The following is a 23,936-nucleotide window of genomic DNA, read 5'->3' as shown; positions in this document are numbered from 1 at the left end:
TTTGTCAGAACTGCGCAAATGTGCAATATGAAATATGTATTTTGGTGTCAACGTAGCGAAAGCATACCATCATTAATGCATACGTTTTTTAGATAAGAGCCTGGGAATCGATGTTGCACCATTAGGTGACATGGGTAGGGACTACACTACGGTGCAATATACCTCATGCGGCTGAATTGTAATCAGCACATAAGCGCTCACAGTGCTTTGCCAACAAGGTAACTAAAACTGAGTTGGATGGGCGCATAAATAATCTCATTGGCTGGAGATGTGGTTCTGGCTTGGCCAGTTAGCCTCTCTGAGCCCTGGCAGAGGCTTCAACCGCAGCATTTGGCAGGGGAGGGGGGGGTATCTTAGTGATTGCAGAATTGGGAGCACCCACTGGGTATATAAAAGACAGTTTGGCTGTAGTTTAAAAAGCCACTAAACCCCAATCTGCTCCTTCCTAGTTTGGCCCTTATGGTATATCCCTGGAGGGCACAGGTTCAAATTCATTAGTGCTCCTTTATCTCCATGAAAATGGGAGACCCTCTGCTTTCCATCTACCTCCTGTTTCTAAGGCACAGTCGCTACTTCCCCTCTGCCCCATTCTCTCCCCCTTCTCGCTCTCTTTTCTTCTTTCATTGTTTCTGTCTCTCCCTCGTCTTCCACTGCACTTAACCAAAGGCAAGCATGGTGCAGCAACCCCCATTTCCATGCCAGACCTGCTTTTGTCTTGCCTTCTGTCCCAGTGTTTTTAGCCCTACCTCCACCCTGTTGAGACTACAGATTAGGGGCTGTAACATGACAAATGTAGGAAAGGCTGCCTTGAGGGGGGGTGGGGGGGTGGATTTATCTCCAGCTTGTCCCTACCCATCCCGTTGGCTAGAAGACTGAGTCACAGCTCTAAACAGGGTGCATCCTTGCCTGGCTTAAAGTCCAAAGCTTTTGTCCTCATATTTTACCTTTCTGGCTGACATTTTTACTTAAAATAACTTTTAATGAGCATACAAATAGCTAGAATGGTTTATTTCGCTCAGACAGTCACTGCTGGGATCAAACATTCAACTATGTTCTTTTAACCAGCAGATACCTTGTGTGTTTGAAAAACCCTGCTTTAGGATTAAAATCATGAATTTATATACAATTATGTATTGCATCTTTAAACTGATGAGTATTGCGAAGTTGCCTGTGGGCAAATATTACCAGAATACTACTGTCTGCTCAAAAATATACAAAAGAACTAGCCTTGTGTATAATTATTTTCTTTTCAGCTTTGCTGAACTTGCACTTAATGGGGACTCGAAATGTGAACCAAAACGGTGAATTCGGTGTACCGTTAAGCCCCTTTCAAACATGCATGAATGTGAAATGCTGATTTAACTGCACAATAGTGACCCTCTCACAGCAGGGGGACGAAGATTGTCCATAATGACCCTTTCAACTTGTCTGTCGCCAAATCAGCTGTCCCTTTGTTTACCTGGACAAACATCTCTGCAGCCACTTCTAATAATGAGTGAGGCACTTTTTACATTACAAGAATTGACAGCAAATATTTCTTGGTTCCAAACACTGAAAAAGATTTATCCTGTTAGATTTATAATCTCTTATGTTACAAACCAAACCAATCTTCCCCCTTCTACAAAAAAAATCATAGGGCAAAAGATAAAATCTCCAAAATCATTATTCTGCAATGGATTTGATTTATAAACAAAAGGGTGACAGCAGCAAGGCCCCCCACCCTCTGGGAGTGTTAATCTTCCAAATCATGGCTGGTATCTCTGATTGCTATGTTGTCATTCTTCCCCAGCCTCCATCTCTTTTTAATCAGGATTATGTTCTCTGACACTGAGACTCAAGAGTTACTTAGTGGTCCAGACAATGCAGGTGCTGGAGCCATATTGGATTTGCTAGGATTATTTTGACTGTTCCTCTGCTCTAAATTATTTTGATCTCAGAATCGGCAAAGCCTAAAGGAAGGCAGTGCAATGTAAACTGTATCGGCCAACCTTGTGCTACAATTTGATGTGTTGGTCAATCCATTAGAGCGACCCTTTCTAGAAATAGAACACATGTGTGTTTAGATTGGGGTCTTTTTTAAATGCTGCAGTTTCGAGGTACTTTGGAGTTGATGTCAAAATGTTCTTTTGTGTATGTACCTTCATTAACTCATAGTGGAAAGCGATCTTTCCAAATGTATCACCCACACCAATAAAACGGACCACATTTTAGGGAAACAACTAAATCCTAAACTTAAATAGCAAATAAATTCCAGGTTGCCCACTATGTTTACTGTCTGCTGGAATAAAGTGTGAAGTGCCTGTCTCAATTTACACACAAATGTCGCCTTATATCTTTCCAGGGGCCAGGGAAGGTTTTACTCTCCCCATGAGGTGCGCTTAACAAACCTTTCTTCCCCGTCTGGGAGACAACCTTGTGATGCAAAGGGAAACCGTACGAAGAAACTCAATGTGTTTTGCCTCTGGTGTCTTCTCTCTGTCTTCCTACACTTTTATGCGCCACTGGTGTCATTTGTGTATCCAGACCGGAGTACATGGGCTTTGCTTCCATTTCACTGAAAGATGAGGCCCCATGCTGTTTGGATAGGCACCCGGATTGCTGAGGAGTTATAATTACTATGGAGGCCTTGTGATTTGGATTTTTGATGGAGGGTTTTGTTGTGTTGTGGGAATTATTAATACAATATAAATGACTGCAATGAGCCAGACTGCTAACGGAGAAGGCATGATAAGAACAACATGAAAAAACAAATCAGACAACAAGGACCGTTTTGGAAGGGAGAGGATGCCGTCATCTGCATGCGAAGCAATCACCTCGGCTTGGAAAGTCAGTGCTGCTTATATTCCCAGAGATGCACCGTTTTTTTGTGGGTAAGTGGCCCACATTGTGATTCTGCGCCATCTTTCATAAACCAGGACATGTATCCCCTAATGCATCGGGATGAACAATCAGCCTGACAGGCAGGTAGTTACTCCTTTTTAACCCTGGCTAGAGCTGAGTGATGCAACGGAACAGCAGCCCCCCACCCCCCGTCCTCCTTCTCCCCGGACTCTGTCTGTCTTCCTACCAGTGTCCTCTCCGTACCCTTCCTCGCTCGCTCATCTCTCTTGCTCCATAGCCTCCTGTTTCTCGCACACTCCCTCTGTTCATTATTCTCTTTCCTCTCTTTATCCCCCCCCCCGCCTGCCTCTTGCCTCTTCTCTATTCAGCGGTTCCCTCTTTTTCTCCCTCTATATCTCTCTCCCTCCCAAAGGCCCATGTTTCCTTGCTTGCATTACACACAATTACTTCCATCCATCAATTATCTGCCTACTCCTCTTTAGCCCATATCCCTTCTCTACTCTACGACAACAACCCCCACTATCCCGCAAACACATGTTTTATTGCAACCCCCATCTCTCAACTCCTAACCCCCGGGGCAGCTGACTGTACCTCCCCACACGCTTGCACTCCTTTCTCTTCCCCCGAAAGCTCACCCCGCGTTTAGCCCCGCCTCATACCAGATGTCCCTGGAGTTTGGGTGAGGGTGTGCATGTGTGGATAAGGCAGGAACAAAAGGACAGGATGGTGGATTTGGGCCGAAAACGGATTGTTGGGATCCTCTGAATGGGCCATACCATTTGCCCCTTGGCTTTCTGTGTGCGCACAAAAAGCATGATAAGATTAAAAGCGTTTAGAACGCGCACACTCGTCTTCCTCATTGCGCGAGTTAGCACGATGAGGAGCGTGGCGCTCCTTACTAGTCTAGCTGTAATGCACTTAATCTTGGCAAAGTGTTGAAACATGTATCCCCTCTCCAGACTCTCACAAACCCAAATTATGGTGAATTGCACAAACACAAAACATTTTTGGAACGTGATATCCTCAAACGCATCCTGCTTCACAACCACACGCTGCTCATAGGTGGCTCAACAGGCTGACTTGGACCATCTAATGGTCTGCACGAGCAGCATTTGAATGAGAGAAATGCTACCTGCCCCTCCAGGGCCCTGTCCCCTCCCCACTACCACGTGTCTTAAACCTTCAGTGGACTCAAACTACCAGGGGGCACAGGCCTGCCCTTCCTGCCAGACCTAGTTTGCAAAGAGGAGGAGTAGGCAGACACCCAAGAGGAACCTCTTAATATAGGAACAGCCCAACAGCAAGCATCGGGAGACAACCAGAGGAGATCCAGACTAAGAGATGAGATCAGATATCCATTTGATGCCTGTCCCAGACTGGGTGTTAATTACTTCTCACCATGAAACACCAGTACACAATAACTCCATAACCATAAAGACGATGAGATCAGGGTCAGGGCCAGATCAGGGGGATAGGAGCGTAAACGGCTGACTGTAACAGAGCGGGGTTTGGTAAAGATTCCTCTCAAGCTTCAACAAACTATGCACTGTAATGTTTGTTGAAGAGGAGGGCAGACTAGAATGAATGAGGGAGTAGCAGGGATCAACAGCTGGGCTGCTTACTGCTAGTCCTCAAAAGCAGATTACTGTCACTTTATCAGAAGGAGCAAATCATTTTTGGAAAACTTGAAGTTTGTGCTTGGTGAGCTTGGCGTGCAGTTAATTGTAGTGCAAAATATCCATTAAACGTATAAAACTCATGTGTACATGCACTCAAGGACACTTTTCATATTGGAGTAAACACCCACTACAGAAGTAAGGAAATATACACAAAAAAAGATAAAGCAAATTGGATCCAAAAGATATTTGCATATGGAAGATTAGATTTATTCAAGAGAATTTTATAAATGAGGAGTTTAAAGTACACAGAGGACACAAATTAAGAGGTAAAGAAAGCCTGATTGGCAGAGATATGAAGAAAATCCAAGATAAACAATCTAGTCTCTGTCTTTCCAAATGTGTCATCTCTGCCTAAGACCATAGCTGGCTCGATGTTCAGCGTTGACCTTTTGACTTCAGGTGTTAGTGTTAATACAACTTTTGGGTGCTGCCGGAAGCATCGTGGCCATTTCTCACCTCCGACGAGGTCCGCTGAAAACAAAGCTACGCATTTCAGACCCGAGGCAACCAGATGGTGCGTCTGAACTATTGGTCAATAATCCCACTGCCAACTATCCGGCTCATGGTCAGGGTGAAAATGGAGGTGTATTGAGCAAAAAGCCTCCGGAAGTATAACTATGATGATACATCTTTTTGGTTTTCCCTATTCACTGCTTGGTTCTTTCTGTCTTAGTCAACAGTGCCACCCCAGATGTAAATGCTCTCACATTTTCACTCAAAGTGCCTTACAATGCTGAGACTGCACATTCAAAATGGGAGGCTGCTGGGACTTAAAGGGATCATATAATGCTTGTGGTGATTAATAACATACTTTTCCTGTCAGTCATTATTTATGAGCTTGATTAATTTACAGTATTCAGACACAGCACAAGAAAGGGTTTATTCCACCGACAAAAAGGACTTGTTTAATCACGGAAATACTATTGGAGAAAAACCAAGCCAATGGTTCATTGGTGTTAATGTTAATGAAAATCGGTTGACATGCTAAGAATTATTATTTTGATAGTGTACAATCAAAAGTTCTTCTGGTAAAAGTCGGAATCCAATCGTGCACCAAAGTGAACTACTTTAATGCATGGAATGTTAATAATATATTAATGAACAATTTGAGAGTAGAACACATCAGGTGCCTAATGACTGAAGTCGACATAAAGACTACGGAGGCACAAATAGGGCAAATTGTTTAGTTAAAACTAATTGGTGACAGAATTTCTTACTGACACCACGCAGAGGTCTCGTGTGGCTCAAAAGTATATGAGTACGGAAGTCTATCGCATCATAAAGCATCTGTGGTTTTACTGAAACTAATCAAACTGCTGCACACAGATGCCGTAGGTTTGTATGCATGTGCAACAATGTTAGATGTTAGAGGTTTTTATGCTTCACCGGTTACATGTTTCTTTCATTGAGTCATGCCCATCCTGACTTTGTGGCAATACAAGAAAAGCGCATGACAAGGGACGGCTAATCCTGCAATCAAAAGGGCAAACGAGGGGACACTTTACAAGACACACTGCCTCGTGTTTTCACAGCCAGACTAATTGCACCTTGAGTCGCTGGAAGTGCACTGATTTAGCACTCAGAGCATATTAAAATGAATAAACACAATTAGCTGTAAGTGCAACAGCGCCTCTGCACAGCGCACATTTCTCTCCACGACGACAGTCACTTCAGAACGGCTGTTATTAACTGTGTTGTTGCGTCAAGTGCGATGTGACTAATTGCAAAAAGCACTTGATGGCACCGAAAATGCTTCTAATTTGAATTTGAATAACACGAACAGGGCACTAGGTGGTACAACAAAATTGGGTAACCCGTGAAATTGTAATCCTAGAAATTGAACAAAGAATATGGCAGAAACGTTTGCTGATTAATGTTTTACCGTCATTGTAACCGTTTCCATTTCGTAACCCAACCGTGGGGAGAATTCCACTGGAAAATGGACGCAGTGCTTAAAGAGATATAAGTTATGAATCATTGTTACATAGAAAAATACACATACATATTTATAGCACGTTTTGTTTGTGTCTGTGTGTGTCTAATTTTGACCATTGAAAGTGTGTTACTGGCGGCGGTAGGTTCCCGTCTCAGTGCGGCATCTGGAAAATGTCTGTTGATAAAAGGCTTTAAACGTATCAAGAGCTCTGCTTGCTTTGCCTCTATAAAAATCCTAATAGCTCGAGTTGGTCATAAAAAAAGCCCCTTGATGTTAAGAACAAAAACAACATAAAACAGTGAAAGAGATACCACTTCTGAACCTTCCTGAAGTAAAATACATTAGATTGGAAGTCAAGTCAGTCTGTGAGGCCTGTAGCTCTGAAAATCGCTCTCTATTTTACCCTTTGATTCCACTTTATATGAGCGAGAGAGAGAGAGAGAGAGAAAACGCCCTGTCAACTTCGAGTAAATGAAAGAAAACAGCCCTGAAAGTGAAACTTTCAAAAGAAATGACTTTCGAAACCCCTGAAGTGGACACTTCTCCAAGACTTGGGGGAACTAAGCATAGTACCCGGGGCACAATTCAATTAGCTTGTCTTCCAAGTGTCGGGAAAGAAGCTCCGGGGAGAAATCAAAAGTTGTGTCCAAATAAAAGGGGTTTTCATGGATGTAATGTTCCCCCTTCTGCACCACTTCCTCGCTATTCATTCCCACTGCTTTTGCGAGGTGCCGCTCACAAATGCACCGGTCAGCAATTTCTGCAGGCAAAAATAAAATAAATGAAGGAGTGAAATTAAATACAACGGCACCTTGAAGATGCAGCTGTGACCGACATGCCAGTCACGCTCAGCCTGGCAGCTCATCCGTGGTATTTTCTTTGCCTTTTTTCCTTCTTGCCCAGTTATTTGACAGTGATCGGGTTTGATAAATTGTTCAATTAAAGCCACATTAAGAACGCAGGGCCCACTTGACGCACAGCCTCTCGGGTGTACGTGTTGTCCGATTACTCTAAAGGACAAGAATCCTTCTTGCTGCTGACAATCAACGTGTGACTCTCATCACAAGACAAATGGGTTTATTTATGAAACCCGGCGGGCTGATTAAATACTGTAGTGCCCAACTGATGATTTGAAGCCATAAAAATCGGTTTAAAAAAAACGTGATTTCCAAATTTCTTAGATTCTTCAATGTAGCCTGCATTTGGTAATTGTTTTAAGTTTGCCAAGATGAACAAAAAAAACTGTTAAATGTGGTAGTGAATTTCTCGTCTTTCACGATTTTCCAGCTCTGCTATTTTTTCTTTCTATTGACATCAAGAGAAAAAAAAAACAACACTGTTTGGTTTGTCTGTTCAGAAAGCCGCAGTAAAAGAATTACATTGAGATTCTGTTTTTGGCGTGCAGTTGCTGTCGGGGTGGAAGGGTGAAGAGAGAGAGGGGGGTGGGGGGAGTATATGTTGCCCAGGGAAGGTTTAGCCTTAAATGTTCTGATATAAAATGTAAGATCCATTGCAATTTGGAATTGGACTCACATGAATTACTGCAGCCTGCAGCAAAGAATAAAATTCATCTTAACTTTCCACCACATTCAGACAAAAGATACTCCAAATGGCGACCGATTACCCATAAGACAAAAGACGTGGTGGTGATATTGATTCTGCAAACATCAGGGGAATGTCTACAAAAAAGTTTTTTTGTTAAACAGTGATAACCAAACAAATCCCATCTATCACAATTAACTCCACATAGACACTCAATACAGGCACACACACACACTTCTACAGCGTTAATGAAAAACAGGGGACCATTGATGGATATCTTCAGGCAATGGGATTTAAGTTCCTCTACCGTTTTTCTAAAATAACCCCCCCCCCCTCTGAGAAACGAGTGATGGTCATTTACCTGCATCGCATCAACAGAATTCAAACACTAAGTGTCTGGAAGATGTTTACCTCACTGTTTTCAAATGCAAATCAATGGGAGTAGTTTTCTCAAAATACCCCGAGAACGCAGAGGCTCCCTGCTTTGATTTAAACATGCGTGCTTGGGGGGGCTTAGGGAGGGAGGGGGGGGGGGGTCTTGAATGCAAGAAAGTGAGCGGACCTCTAAATCACCGACTCTACAGACAACGCAAAGAAACCACGTTTACAAACCAAGCTCGGGTGTACAAGCTTCCCTCTAAAACACGTCCAGCTCCAGAGCAGACAGCAGTAACACCTTCTCCTTCTTCTTACCCCCCCCCCCCATTGGCCCCCCATTGCCCCCCCCCCGAGCCCCGCGGACTGGGCTCCACTGGCAAAAGGCTGGGGGGGTTGACGCGTTGTCTCCAAACACGTTTGTTTGCCGTGGTTTATAAATAAACGCTTTCTAAACTCACGTCACATCAAAAGTTAAGAAGCAGTCGGTGAAAAGTTGCGAGCACTTACTTAGAAAGTATTTCAGGGACAAACCCCGCTTTTAAATCCGTGTCCGCTGTTGGATGAGCGGTCGTATTCCTCCAGAAAGAAAAAGAAAAAACAGTTACTTTCGCATCCAAGGAGGGTGAAGAAAAACCAAAAGCTTTTATTTAAGTTTCCTCAGCAGCCGGAGCAGTCACTTGTTAACGAGCGGGGTGCGAGTATGAAACACAATATTCCCCGTCTGTTCGTATTCCGAATCTCCTGAGTGAAAGAAGAAATTAAAAAAAACCTATAATAATCCGTGCGCGACACCGCCGCGCGCGGCTCTCTCCGAATGCGTGTCCCCTTTACTGGTGCCGAGCGTTATCTGCGCGTCCCAGGTTCCAGGTCCCTTTCTTCCCAAAGCCGACTCGTACGGACTGGGGGGGGGGTGTTGGGGAGACAGGAGTCAAACGCGCCCCCCGGTCTTCACCCTCCCTTCTTTTGCAGCGAGAGAGAAAAAACACGCGAAACGTTGTGCTGCGTTCAAAGACGCCTCATAGACTTCGTCTCTTGGCTTCCCCCTGTATCGTAAATCCTGCCGCTCGGTGCGTTCAAGTACGTTTAGTCGGGAATCATGACTCAACGGGGCATGTGCAGAAAAGAGGCTGATCTTTTTATCTTCATAAATAGGGGGTTGCCACGAAGAGGAGACAAATATGCAGTGAAAAGTAAAGGTCTGAGAAGAAAAATACGTTTTTTCAGTTTCTTTTCGTGATTTTTTAAATGCTTCTTAAGATTTTTCTGGTCAACACACTGAAGCTACTTAGAATATGTAAACCTTTTTTCATGAACGTTATGACGAACTATTGGCTTTGTATGACGTTTTGTTTTGGGGCGTGAAAACACTACTTAATAACTACAGTGAGTTAAATTGATGCAATGTTCATCAATCAGGCACAGGATAAGTTAAAAAAGCATATTTACATATGTTTGCAGGTATGTCCTTAAGCACTAAGCAGAGGAATGCAAAAGGCAAAAATGTGAAATTTTATGAAGAAAGTAAATCCATCTAGTTCCATCATATTTAAACTTGACACATATTAGCCTCAAATGATATACAGTCTCTGAACCATAAGCAAATATTCTGTGACATTATCACAATTAAGAAAAGTTACTTTAAACTTTTTAATGAATATTTATTGCTATCACCAGCCACTCTACCATGTTATGTCCTGAATGCCCTTGTTTCCATTTACATTTGAAAGCAAATCAAATTAGTATGAATTCTTTTAATTTCAATGATAATATATTCATATTGTTCGGTATTAATGTCTAATTTTCGATTACATTTTGAGTTATGATGAAACAAACATAACCTACACTAACAATAAAGATTGATATTGTAATCACACAGATGGAAAATAAAACAACATTTGGTTCATTCTACTCCTCTCAGTCTGTTGGATGTGGACCTGCTTCCATCACATTGGCTTTGAACTGGAGAAGCAACTCTCATTGGCTGGTAGGATTTGAATTTGAATAGTGACAATGATGCCCGTTGTCCAGTAGGGAGACAAAGCTCAAGAGACACATTAGTCCCTTGACCCACATTGGCTCTGCTGAAATGTTTGTAAAATGTAAATGTACATCTGACTACATTGGATACAAAGGTTTTAGAAGCATTAGTGTTATGTACTTTATGTGATTTAAATTATTAGTAGTATTTTTTAGACCCTTTACATCAATTTCAATTTCATTTGACTGTTTCTTAATGTCCCACGGTAGTGGAACTGGCTGTTTGATTTGGGGTAACTCCTAGCCCCAAAAGGCCGGTTGCTGGCTACGTCACCTTTCAGGAGCATTAAGGACCACGATGTATGACGGGAAATTGTAGAAAATAAATTGAAATAGGACGGGGCTACATTTTGTGAGGCACAGTGCCTAAAATGAAAGCCCCCTCTCCAGGTGGAGAGTAGCAATACATTTTGTGTGAACTTTTCAAGCTATGAAGGAAGTAATGGACGAGAACAGGCCCTTTTAAAAAGACCCATCTTGGCTGTGTGTTGGCAGACAGCCATTCGGAGCCACAGGCTCAGAGTCCACTGCCCTCTTTTCTGCCTCTTTGTTTAAAACCCAGCGTGACATGTAACACACCATGAAGGCGTTGGAGAGGGGTGCGAAGGGCAGTTGTGGGTGGGAGGCGGAGGGTGGAGGGAGAGGGGGGTGGGGGGGGGGTATGGGTGGTCTAATCAATTTAAATGGCAAATAAAAATCATGTGTTTGTGTTACGTGCATTTTTCCCCTTGGCTTCTTATTCACACTGCGGCCCCTTTATTTAATCAGCTCGGTAAATCTTAGTGGCAACCCAGAGCTCTCACCGCCATTCCCCCGGTGGTGCGAGCCTTAACATGGTAAATTTCACTCGGGTAGGGAAATGCGCTCAATGGCCGAGGCCAGTGCTTTAGAAGGATAAAAAGAGCACTTACCGCCTGACATGTGCAATCCATAACAGAATAATGAGACTCCTCGTCCGCTGCCTCTCCCTCTCCACTTTTTTTGTTTTCCTTGCGAGTGTTCGCAAATGCCATGTAAATCCAGAGAGCGGAAGATGTGGCGAGCGCTCGAGGGAAAGCGCTTCATCGCTCCTGTTACCGAATCGTGTAACAGCATGTAGAATGCGAGGATTCACCAAACGTCCAGCGAACCTTGTTGAAACTACTGGCCTCCTTCTGTCAGCTGTTATGTCTACAAGTGAATGTGATCCACACCACGATGTCTGCTAGTCGCTGTTCTCAAACAGAAGACACTGGAATACCAGGAAAAAAAGCTTCTTGAGTTATACAGATGAACCTCGTCGTTAGGTATGCGTTATTTTAAAGGACTCTGTTGCATGTATAATCGCTTCTATGAGCAGAAGTGCCAAATGCAAACGGCAACAAAAGAATGTGTGAACAGGAAAATGTAGCTTGTCTGAATCTAAATGCATTATGTCTTGCCACTTGTACTGTTTTTAACTCCATGTGAGACTATATAAAAAAAGAAAAAAAGAAAACTCCTTATTGTCTCCCTACCCCTCTCCGTTCATCTGTCACCCCAAGGGGTTGAGGCACAATCACCTCCGATAGCAGCGGGCCATCGCTCACCCTGTCCCTCCAGGCGACAGCCCACTTACTGCCAGCTCACGCGCAAATGGAGGACATTTCATCACCCCTACCAAAAACACAATTAAAAAACACGCACGCGGCAGTCGACGGCCCTCCGAGGCCCCCCCCCCCATCCCCAGTCTCGACTCCAGTTACTCCGGGGCCTCCTTCCGCTCCTCACATATTTACTCTCCTCGTGTATTGCGGGTGTGTCAGCGCAAGTACGAAAGTAACGTGTGGTGTTTCAATAGTGAGCGAGACACTGGGGGAAAAAAGTGAACCGGCGCTGAGTGCTTATCCGCCTCAGGTGGAGGAACGGTGAGGAACGTCCACCTATGGCGGGCGTGTAGCCTCAACGGTAAAGCCGATAAGTGACTGCGCTCCTGGCTACAATTCTGTTCTCCCTGGAAGCCAAAATGGAGGACGGTATGCTGGGGTTTGTGTTGATGGGTGATGTGTCTAACACACACATGCTGCACACACCCAAATACGCACACACACACACACACACACACACACACACACAAACATCATAGCAGGAAAACAGGCAGACTGACGGCTATTAGAGTGCAGTGAGGCTCCCTCTTATCTCCCAACATGATAGAGATCTACAAAGAGCTTGAGAGCAATTATGAATTTGTTACCTTGATACACGTGTGAGCGCGGCAATAGACAGGAGTTTGAGAATGGTGACTGAGCTCGGTTGGTGTAGCAAAAGGGGACGGGAACGTAAGGAATTACATGCTGTTGGGTAACAAATACATCTGACAGCTCTCTCTGCATTTTCGGCAGCTTGAGGAAGGCGCCTCTGCGGTGGATTTCTCTGTGACACACACGCATGTGTTTTATGCAGTAAGTGCAAGTTTCAAACCGTACCTTTTAAAAGGCCCCTTTCAGTCTGTCACTTTTAATTTGCAGCGGTTCAAACATTCTCAGAAAGTGCTCCATGATCACTGTTCTTTTTTAAAAATATGTCTCTTATTCATTTATTTTTCCTCATTGATAAAAAAACATTGCAGGAACTGTGACTGGTGTTTTTCTTTTTTTTTTACTGATATTTTGGCTCTGCTTCTTACTTGGTGTTCTAAATTGTTCATTTTTCATGGAAATGTGTGTCCTGGTGGCATCTATACTGCTATCAAATGCATCCTGACATAATTATACTCCCACATAGCAAGTCTAACAATGGCCTTTGTCTTGAAGACTTCAGATAAATACCTGAATTATAGGGTGTAGTTTAGTTCATCGCATTATAGTCTCTACAACCCTTTTTGTGGATTTTTATGTTACCAGACACTTACTTACTCCTGACTCCTTCGTATTTGGATTCTCCTGCCTTTCTTTTAACCGGCTCACTCTTAATAAGGCTTTCTCTATTTAAGCTCTCTTGAACTCAACTGACATTTGGAGGCAGGTGGAAGAGTGCAGCTGAATAAACCAAATAATTACAGTAGAAATAGCAAAGAAAGAGGGGAAAGACGCAAAAAGCCAGGTTGCATAGTTGTTATCTTGTGAATACTGTTAAGCAGATGTTGTTTTATATTTTGGTCAATGCAGCAGTGTGTTTTCACTTTCCAGGTTGGCATTACTGGACTGAGCAGACAGTTAATTTAACTGTGAACCTTGTAAACTACTGAAGGTTTCATATGTTCTCTGCTGCTGTGTACCATGTGTGATGCTGGACCAGTATTTGCAGAGTATAGTTCTTTGGGAGTGCATTTATGTATTACCATGTTATTACAAGTTGTGTACGCGTAGCGTTCGGTGAATATGTCTTTTGTAAATATGTAGGCTTCGGAGTGAATTGAATGTGCTGTGTGTGCAAATGTCTCCTTCCCGTGTGTAGATTCGTGCATGTACGCCTTTCAATGTATGCCATTGTATACAGTGCATTTCAGTGCCTTTAACACTTTCAGGTCCCTGCGTGCGTGGTTGCCATGTGCGGATGTAAGTGTGCCTCGAAGCGAAGCGTTTGTGCACATGGCGAGAGTGCGTGTGCATTTCTGTACAGCAAAGAGGGCCACAGAGTGATGAGTGATGCCAGAGGTGGTTTTCCTACGAACCCCTCCGCTGGCTTGCCGGCTCACTAATGGCCTCCTCAGCGGGTCAGCGGCTGACCGACTTGCTGGCTCTCAGTGTCACCGTCTTACCTTATTTGGTAGCCAAGGGGTGGGGGATGGTGGCGATGGGGGTTGGTGGACGGGCGGGTAGCGGCGCTCTGTTTACACGCAAGTTCAGAAGGTCAGAGCGCCAGAGCGTCATGGAGCAAACACAGATCACTTAAAGACAGTAAGAGAGCCCACGAGTCATTGCTTTACGGCCTGCAGCTGGATGGATTGGGTGAGCTTTGCCGTGAAAGACTGTGATGGAGTGTGTTCGTGCACGTCAGTCTGTGTGTGTGTGTGTGTGTGTGTGTGTGTGTGTGTGTGTGTGTGTGAGAAAGAGCAAGAGAAGCGGGTGGATGGCACTACATATTTTGGTGGAAGAAAAAAAGATACAGGTAATTTAGACACACATACATACACACGTGTCTCTTTACCCTCCCTCGCTCTCAGGCCCTGGACAGTTGAGGGGAGCCAGCAGAAAGGAAATTAAAGGCAACCATCCTTATAGTTTTTCTCTTGTCCGCTTGACTGCCTGCCTGCTTGCATGCCTGCGTTCCCTGGGCAATGTTTATGCTTTGCCCGGCCCGGCGCAGAATAGATTCGCCCACACAGCACTGTGCTCTCAACCAGAACCTAAGTGTGTCTGGCAAGCTCGAGCCGCGGTCCCATTCACTCGCACTCCTCTGGATTAGGCCCCGCGGCCCCGGGGCAACACAGCAATGACTGCATTAATAGACCTAAGATAGCATCTCCCCGCCCCACCCTAAAAATATCTACCCGTCTTTCATATTGGGACACATCAGCAGGTTGTTTATTTCCACCCATCAGTTTAGCGGGTTAGTTTTCAAAGTACTTGGCGGGTAGGTGGCGAGGCTTGGGACCCGTAACAGGTTGTAAGAATACAAAAAACAAAAACAAAAATCTGATTTGACATGAGTTTTGGGCCACAATGCAACCCAGTGGAAAATTGTACTCTCATTATGATACAAGACATAGATCCGAAAAGAGGACCTTTAAAAATGAATCACACTGCGTAGCTTTCCACCATCACTGTGAGGGAAAGTGTTTCATTCCCAAACGCCATGGACTTACATACAGCGGAATATCAAATTCATTACCTCTAAAGTTGAGGTCAATTTAAATGTATTTATATGCCGCAACAAATAAGTGGAGTGCATTTAATTGAATAACGCTAATTGATTGCTCCACTTTTTCTCTCCCTTTACGATGTACATTAGGGTTGTTGTTAGTACAGTGCAGCGAAGGCACTTGTGTGATCAGTGTGATATTATAGAAACCCCGAACTCCCCGCGCCATGCAAAGGATAACGCTGCTCTGCCAGAACACAATGCCTCTTGACGCCAGCTGTGAAGATTAGCAGAACTTTGTTTAATTGTGCTGCTAACATCTTCGGAGCCGCGGACTTAAAAGCTGCTGCTCTCTCTGCCTTGGAGACTTAAATGCTCAGCCAACACTCGCTGCTGCCTTTGTATTCAGGTGCAAAGGCCTTTAGGGATTTGTCCACGTCAGGTATGCTCAGAGAACCCGACCCTACCCTGAATACGCAACAACTCTGAAAATGAGAGGAATCTCAAAAGGTACGATTTTGACAAAATGTAGAGACAAATGTAGAACAACCACAAACCCTGGTGGGCCGATGCATCGCGGGTTTTTATAATAAATGTTGTATATCCAAATGACAAATGAAAATGAAAAATCGACATTAAAAATATAGTAATTAAAAATATATCTCAAATATAGATTTGCAGAGGAATACGTTTTAAAATCGGAGATTTAAAATCACACGTTGCATTTTTGTTCATCCAGTTTCCTCACCTTGAAGTCTTTTGTCAGATTATTGGAGAAAGGTAGAGAGAGAAGTTTTAGCAGTGTTAACGTTTTGTTCTGTTCAATAGAACATCTCAGAATATCTCACTTGTAAATTTGTAAAATATTTTATTTCTAAGGTTGAAAAAAATGGCTAAATTAAACTACAAAATGTAATCACGGCAAACACTAACCCACCATTATCTTTGTGGTGGTGACGGACGGTCATGTATGTGATGTGGTCTGATTTTTTGGTTAAACTTAAACCTTTTGGGAAAGTGCAATCTGACCTTTTTATAATGCACGTCCATAGGTATCGCCAGGATTAATGGTGGTCTAACCTGCAGGAGAATTGTTGTCATAATTCCTAGAATAATATAGTCAGGCTCCAATTTTTCAAAGACACACGGACACGTGTTTTATCTTTAGGCCATCAAGCTCATTAACATTTAAGGAATGCAAAAATGCAAGGATCCAATCTTATTTTTAATGTGTGAGTGTGGGTATAATGTCATTTCTGGTGCAAGGTGCTTTTTAATGTGCCATTTCCTTATTCCATTATGTGTGCTGATTTCACAATGTTCATTTCCTCATCTTATCGCAGAATATACTTTTAATATGTTTTTTGCTCTTAATGTCTAGGACACAGTGGAAATGACATGCAAGAATCTAAACATGCACCCACTGCGGTAAGGTCCTTGAAAATCGAGGCCAGAACACAAGCATTTTATTGCATTGGTAGAAATAATAAATGTGGTGCTTTCTGTGTTTTCATGTTCAATCTAAGAATATATTAATCAAACCTGTGTTCAAATAACATTTTTAAAACCGACAGTCTTGAAAATCCTCTGAAATGTCTTTGCTGATGTGTAAAGGACACACAGTCAGGCAGCGAAACCCATTTCTGCAGTCGAATGAAGCAGTTCAACAGGGCCTCACTATCATCGCAGCCCAATATGTTGAATACAGCTGTTATTTCATCAGGCTGGTGGCCTCTGGCAGCGAGGTGAATAGGAGCAAGCCGCCCCCCTGCACACGGCGAGGGGATGTCTGCATCTGATCTGACACCCTAGTTCTCTCTCATCCACAGTTTCTACATGTCTGCCGCTCTGCCGGCAGCACTGATAATCAAGTTACGATATGGAAATTAGGATGGGGTGTGCAGTGTATGTAATGGCCGTGCACTCAACTTCGGTACATTTTTCAGATGTGAATTAAACTATCCACTGGACTGGAGCTGTGCAGACGAGGACATTTTGGCAGACAACCGAGAGATTACATTTTGACCTGATGGTTTAATATGCGGATGAGTCAAATGAATCTACACGGACAGTGCACACATGTTGAATTAAAATGATGGGATTTAATTCCAAAATGAACTATATTCATACAAAAAACAGGGATTACTGGAGTAATCTTGCTATAATGTTGTTTCGCATTTTCTTTTTATATTTCTGGCTTGTGTAAACTGACTGTGTCGTCATTATATCCAGATATTACCTGATTGACATATTTTAATCTCAAGAGACCAGTGTTGTGACATATTGACTGTGGAATTAAAAGCAGGAGTTAATTTCAGTTAAGGAAGGCCAAAGTTGTAGATTTATAATCTCAAGGCAGATGCCTTGATGGAAGCTTTCAAAATGAGTTCTGCAGCTTCCACCAATTCAGTTAGCTGAATAAACTAATTGGAGAAGAACAGGAGGAGCTCCTCAGTGGCGGCTTGCTGTGACAGGTAGATGATGGTTCTCTCTCTCCCTCAGCTCAGCTGTCAATAACAGGGGATGGGTTTCGAATTCGGAAGAGAGGAGATACTTTACAATGCGTCGTGTAATGTTGTTCATTAGCAAGGGAAAATAGAGACTATGGTCCCGTGGTTTCACTTCCCTAACAAACTTCAGTAAAGGCTTACACTGGTCTGTGCTCAAAAAAGCATGAAATATACAGTAACAATATCATACACTGACTTTGGTGACTAAGAAATTGGATCCATCGTTGTAAAAAGCTTCCAGTCTCCATCTACTTTTTTGATGCATCGCTTAATTAATCAGATAAACTCATTTATATTGTCTGCAATTTCTGAATTAGGGGGGAAAAGATCCGCTGTCAAACCTGACTATGTGAATTTGAACATAAAAAAGGCTTGCCTGTTGAATAATTGAATGGAAATTGTCATGTTTTAAACGGATTTAACAATATTGAAGCTTTCCAGTAGCTCCAGACTAAATGCCATCTGCAGCAGTGACCAACCCGGGAGGGACAAGGATGGAAAATATCTTATTCAGATGGGTTTATGTCACTCTATCAATCAAAAATCACAGAGATAGAAAGAAGGGATGAGGAAAGGAAAGGTAGGGTCGAGAAATGAAGTGAGAAGGTAATACAGATCCGAGGATGATGAAAAGAGCATAGAGAACTCTTCATAGTTATAAATATAATTCATCCAAAATATGTGTCAAAGTTTAATTCCTGCAGTTTATCTGAATGACATACACTGACCCAAATCTATTGAACTTTATGCAATATCCTTTGCAAAATGGTCTATATTTGTGTCCCACAATATAAGATTAACTATTATGGGGACAAAAATGACTCTCCTTGTTGGCGGTGCACTATGCAAAAAGAAATTAGGGGCCCACTTACAACTGGGTTGCTTTCAAAACCTCTTTAGCTTCATATCTTCTGCTGCTCCCCCGGCTTCGTCTTCTTCTTGTTACTGGTTCACTTGCACCTTTACAGTAGATAGAAAAAGTGGGAGAGGGAGTGAAGGAGAAAATGAAAGAGAAACATTAATGAAAGGGACTGCTAAATGAACTGCCTCCCCAAGTGTTAGGACGGGGAATTCGACAAACGCACCGATGAGTTTCTCGCTCTCTCTCCTCTTTGCCCTTTGTGTCCGCAGGACGACAGTTCTCGGGCAAAGAGGAGGCTTGCCTGCTGATTGCCCGAGAGCAGCGGAGTGCAAATCTGCATGAAATCCCTCCTGACTTTTTCTTTTTTTCTTCATTTTCTGCTACACATCTCTAATGAGCCTAGTCCAGATCCGTGGGAGTGTAGTATGTGTGTGGGTGTGTGCCTGAGTGTGCACAAAGCTCGTTGGGACGCATTAACTTAAAGAACAGATCTACGCGTTTACTCTTTCTTTAGCGGTCAAGTGTGTCCACGTTTCAGCGTGCGTTTAGTTTTGTCGGTGATTATTCTGCTATGTACTGCATATTGGCGTTTCTTCACGGCACGGTACGCGTACTTGTGTGAGCTTCCGTGCATCCGGGGGCGATGTCTACGGTATGCTGGCCTCACCCAACATTCAGCCAATACTCTCGCTCAGGTCTGCAGTTGTGGGAAGCCGCGAGTGCACCCTGAGGAGCTTCCACCGTGCAGCTGAGGAAGGTTATCTCCAGTGAAAGGTCAGAGGAGCTCATCATTACCTTGCGCCTGGAGTCTCCTTCTAGATAACGATGTCAATATCATCGCTGGAGTGGACGTCGGGAGAGGGGGGGGCATGATCAATGAATACGGTCACTGAGGTTCTGGTTAGAGAGCCTCCTCAAATGGAGTAGCAGCGGTTTTGGAGTTTTCAAAATAGCTGAATTTTGACTTCATATTACTTGATACAATATTTATGCAAGTTCTGCATACTCAGAGATCAAATCACTATGCAGAAAGTGTGCAAGTAATGAGAGCACATAATTCATAGCATGTGCAAATGCAGTGCCTGTGCTATGATATCGTTATCCACGAGGCATAACATCTTAAACTATGCGCAATGCTGCCACCGTCGAGTGCCGAACAATTCAAATATTTGCAGATTAAATACAAAAATGAAATATTAACCAAAATGAAATAGTTTACTTTCTCAAAAAGGCATTATTAAGACAGCAGAGAAAGGAAGAAAAGAAAAAAGGAAACGTTCTGGCAGCAGAACGGACGGCAAATTTCTGCCCTCGGCCTGATGATGATGGAACTTTTTCTCCTCCTCCCCCTTAGTCTTTGACTCATGAACTGCACGCTGCTTGTAGACCGTCTCCCATCACCCTCCATCAGTCCAACAGTCAACATGCTCACTAATTCTGAGAGGCCACATGGGTCAGGTCAGCCCTCGCCACCCAATCAGTGTCAACAAACAGGTTGTCTGCACGACGATCCCCCTGATACATCGATTGAAGCACAGCTGAGAGTAGAGATCAACCTGTATGTCTGTCTGTGTGTGTGCGTGTGTGTGTTACCACATGGGTTTGTCAACAAGCTCAGTGAAAATGTGTTTTATTGTGAAGGTATCAATGCGAGGGCACCAGAGTGAATGCATCATTTTGCATGAGGCGAGTTGGACAGCCAGCAGCATTTGGTTTGCTGTGGTTGTGAAGAAAAAAATAAGGTCTTGAAACACACAAATGTGTGGCTGGATACTCGTGAGCATGCGTGCGTGTGTCAGCGAGAGAGCGAAAGAAAGAAAAAATGAAGGCACATTCTGCAATACTTCAATCACCCACGCGCTCAGCTGCCAAGAAAAAGGGTGGGGGAATTTGTTTAATGTACAGCATTTATTCACTGCACACACGCTGTTCGACTACCGCTTCCTCCGTCGCATGAGACGCTCCCTCAGCTGGGCGAGTCGCCATTAATAAGGCGGAATGAAGCGCTTGCAAGACAGCACAGGAGCAAAAACTCACTCTACATTAACAGCTAATGTACTGCAAATGTCGCCTGGTGTTCCCGTAATAACATGCAGGTGAGGGGGGTGATGCTCAGTTTCTTTTTTTATTTTATTTTTATGGATAGGGGGTTTAGTTATGCTTCGTCCACTCATGTGAAAAATTCAGCTCCGGTTTGTTTTCTCATGACCCTGCAACACATTGGCATTGAGTTTAGTCATCGTGCTGAGACAGATGGCCGAGCATCATGGTGCACGGCAGATCGGGGAATGAAAACATGCGTGCACAGAAATGGATGTATTTTCTCTCCAGCAACGTGACCATGTAGGGTTGATCCACATCCAGGGAAAAGGAAACATTCAGACCGACCTACAACAGGTGCTACCAGTGAGGCAAAAGAAAATGTCAACACAACAGTTTTCTTTTCTCTTTGAAATGAAAGAAACGTTGCCATGGCAGCACCTCATGTCTTCATCCCACCCTAACGCACTCATCTACTCGCTCCCCGTCGTTCGGAATCAATTAAAAACAAAATCTTCATCAGAGTAAGGAGAAAAGAAAAGAGAACAGAGAGGCAAGAGGAAGCGTCTTTGAAGCACGGAGAAGGTGGGAGTGGAAAGGAGTGCGGAAGAAATGTGAGGTTGAGCTGAACAGAAGGGATGTGTCAAGGAGAAAGAAATGAGAGGAGAAGTGGGAGGTGGCAGGAGGACGGGTTCAGAGGGAGGAGAGCAGACAGTGACAGGGGAGGGGGACGACAAGTCAAGGGAAGAAGAGGAGGAGTCGAGAAGGGACCAGTTAAAGGAGAGAAAACGGCAGGTGAACAAAAGCCAGGGAAAGAGACAGAAGGGGAGCCGGGCCGGAGAGAGAGAGAGAGAGAGAGAGAAGGGAAGTAAGAGCAGAGCAGCAATAATGGGGGTAGAAACAAAGGAACGAGCCATGAGGAAGAGAGAGTGGACGATAAAGGAAATGACATGTTGGAGAAATAAAGTCAGGAGAGGAAGAGTAGGGGAGTCAAGGGAAATGAGGAAACAGTAGCGCTTAGGTGCTCTTTCTGTGACTGAAAGGCAACTGGAGCTCTTGGCAGCTGTCTTAAGTTACACACTGACTTTTCCTTCCTGAAGAATTAGAGGTTTGTCAAAATATTGCGGCGGAAGAGGTGATACGATTACAAACTCCTTCTGCCATCTCGTTGACACCATTGACCTTGAATGGTTTTTGCTTTCACCCGGTAGTGTTTGTTATCGTGTTAATTGGGTTGTGACTTGTCAAAGGACCTCAGATGCAAATTAGTCAAAGCTATAATCTGGTATAGTGCATCAAATAGTGGCATTTATGTTTGAACTTTACAAAGCCTCTTTTAAATAAAATAACAAAAAATACAAAAGCCAAAGTATCATTTCAGCTTAATGCGTAAGGAAAAGTACTGGCAATTGATTGAATTCATTCATGGGTGACCTCAGCATGGCCACTGTATAGTATATACTTATAGTTATAGTATATTTTTGTTTAAAAAAAAGGCTGCCTGGTTTTAGAAACAGGCCTAATAAAAAGAAATGTAACAAATGTTACGAGTGAGATTCTTTTAGTCACAACCAAAGGCTATGTACTGTTATGAGCTGTCCTTGAACAGGTCTCTACCTGATAATGCTCTGTAGGCCGCTCTGGTTTAGAACATTGGCTAAATGCCTAAAAAGGCAAATGTAAAAAAGGAGAATCGACTTCATGGAAATTACTGTTTCTTATCAAAGCCATTTAGCAAGGCAGTGAGGGACCAGTCAAGGCCCATTTGGGCTTTGAAAAATACATAATGAGACATTCATTGGGTAATAATCTCCTTTAGTCATTCACATGCATTCCAATGTACTCCAAGCAACATGCTGACCCACAAAAGACACAGTAACACAGCAAAAGACCAAATGTCCACATGTCTCAGTTGTAATATTCCTTTGTTTTGTACCACTACATCTCCACTCAGCTATTTTGACAGTTCTACGGCTAGCCTGTCTAATGATGTCATGAGTTTCAATTAAAGTGCAGTGTATGTGTTGAATTATGCTCACTGTCAGAAATGCACTACTTAACATTAGCATTAATTAACGGATTAGACATGTTGGATTTCCCTGGTTACTTTCAACTGTTTGGTTATTGTCAAATCAGTTAAAAGGCTGCAGCAGCACAACTTCAAATTTTTCCCGGGGTTTAAATAAATGTATTGTAATCTCTCCTGCAAACAAATAATTTAATTAGGAATCACTGTGAAAGAAACAATTCCAAAGGGTTTGAGAAGAAAGATCCTTTCCAAACCCACAAAAACAAGTTTTGTTAAAGTTAAAATATGAATAGAACACGTTTAAAAATCCTCTTACTGGAAAGTCTTTCCCTCTATTTCTTCTGTTCCGTGTCAGCTATGTGGATGAATTAATGAATATCCGGTACAACTTATTTACACACATCATGTGAGAAAATATAATTTTCAGCCCAATTGAATCTCCCTTTGGATCTCCTCAAACTGTACAGAAGCACTGCTGCAGCCTGTTCCAACTGGTAAACCCTTTAAAACCCTTTGTGAAAAGCCTTTTTGTCAAAGTAATCTAAAAATCACAAAAAATTTGCCGCTGCCTTCCAAACAAACCCCACACTCAACCAGAGCGCCTTTGTCCTGCTACCTCATTATTCTTAACGGCTGCTAACTAATCCGCCACCTCTGTGCGCTGTCAGAGAACCTCTGCACACTCAAACGCCACCATTCACAGTGAATGAGCCACTCAGACTGAAGTTTCATTAGCGGGGCCTGTTCTCTGCAGATAAGTGCAAAAGCGTCCATTATTGTAACATGCTCTCAGCGGAGCCAAAGTCAATATTGCTGCCATGCGGCAGCGGTTGGAGAGTCTACGAGGTGACCTGTGTGAAGCACACACACACACAAGGTACTTCTCACTGCTCGGATTTGGAGTGAGATCATGCGTGTAAGTTCTTTTCGCATGTGTAGACGTGGACATTTGCTTGTGCTCTCGGTCTCAGTGGTGGCTGTCTTCTATCGGCATGCTGTATGCGGTGACTGATATTCAATTAGTCCACCTGCCAGCCCTACACGGCCGGCCATTCCTGCACTCAGTAAATCAGCTCCCCCGACAGTTCACAGGTCGATATTAATATTAACGCCTCCATAAATAATGTTATTGTAGGCCCTCATGTTAATGGTTCACGATATGATGGCCGTGATAAAGTACAAGCGCGTGTTCTATTGTGAAGGTGCCGGGGTTTATCAGGGAGAGAGAGACAGACTAAATCCCTTACAACGTCCTTCGATAGGGACGTTGGTGACATTGGTTTGGAAAGGCGCCCGAACTTGTCACAGCTGTGGAGCCTGA

The 23,936-nt window shown here is 43.4% G+C and overlaps 1 protein-coding gene across 10 annotated transcripts in view; it reads right to left on the bottom strand.

Moving 5' to 3' along the window:
- The window catches only part of ptprsa (protein tyrosine phosphatase receptor type Sa), a 198,195-nt gene that overhangs the window by 144,439 nt on the left and 29,820 nt on the right, over positions 1-23,936 (bottom strand). For 6 of the 10 annotated variants that reach the window (XM_078108267.1, XM_078108272.1, XM_078108271.1 and 3 more), the window contains exon 1: positions 8,884-9,389. The gene's annotated coding sequence lies outside the window, so the exon portion shown is untranslated. Of the gene's footprint in view, positions 1-8,883; positions 9,390-18,556; positions 18,645-23,936 lie in introns of those variants that run through there. The other 4 variants (XM_078108268.1, XM_040185255.2, XM_078108270.1 and 1 more) reach the window with 2 other exon arrangements.

The sequence above is a fragment of the Gasterosteus aculeatus genome, chromosome 8 (assembly GCF_964276395.1).
Source record: "Gasterosteus aculeatus chromosome 8, fGasAcu3.hap1.1, whole genome shotgun sequence".
Lineage (NCBI taxonomy): Eukaryota > Metazoa > Chordata > Actinopteri > Perciformes > Gasterosteidae > Gasterosteus > Gasterosteus aculeatus.
Note: the sequence above shows the minus strand (reverse complement) of the source record. Positions and strands in the feature narration are given on the sequence as shown.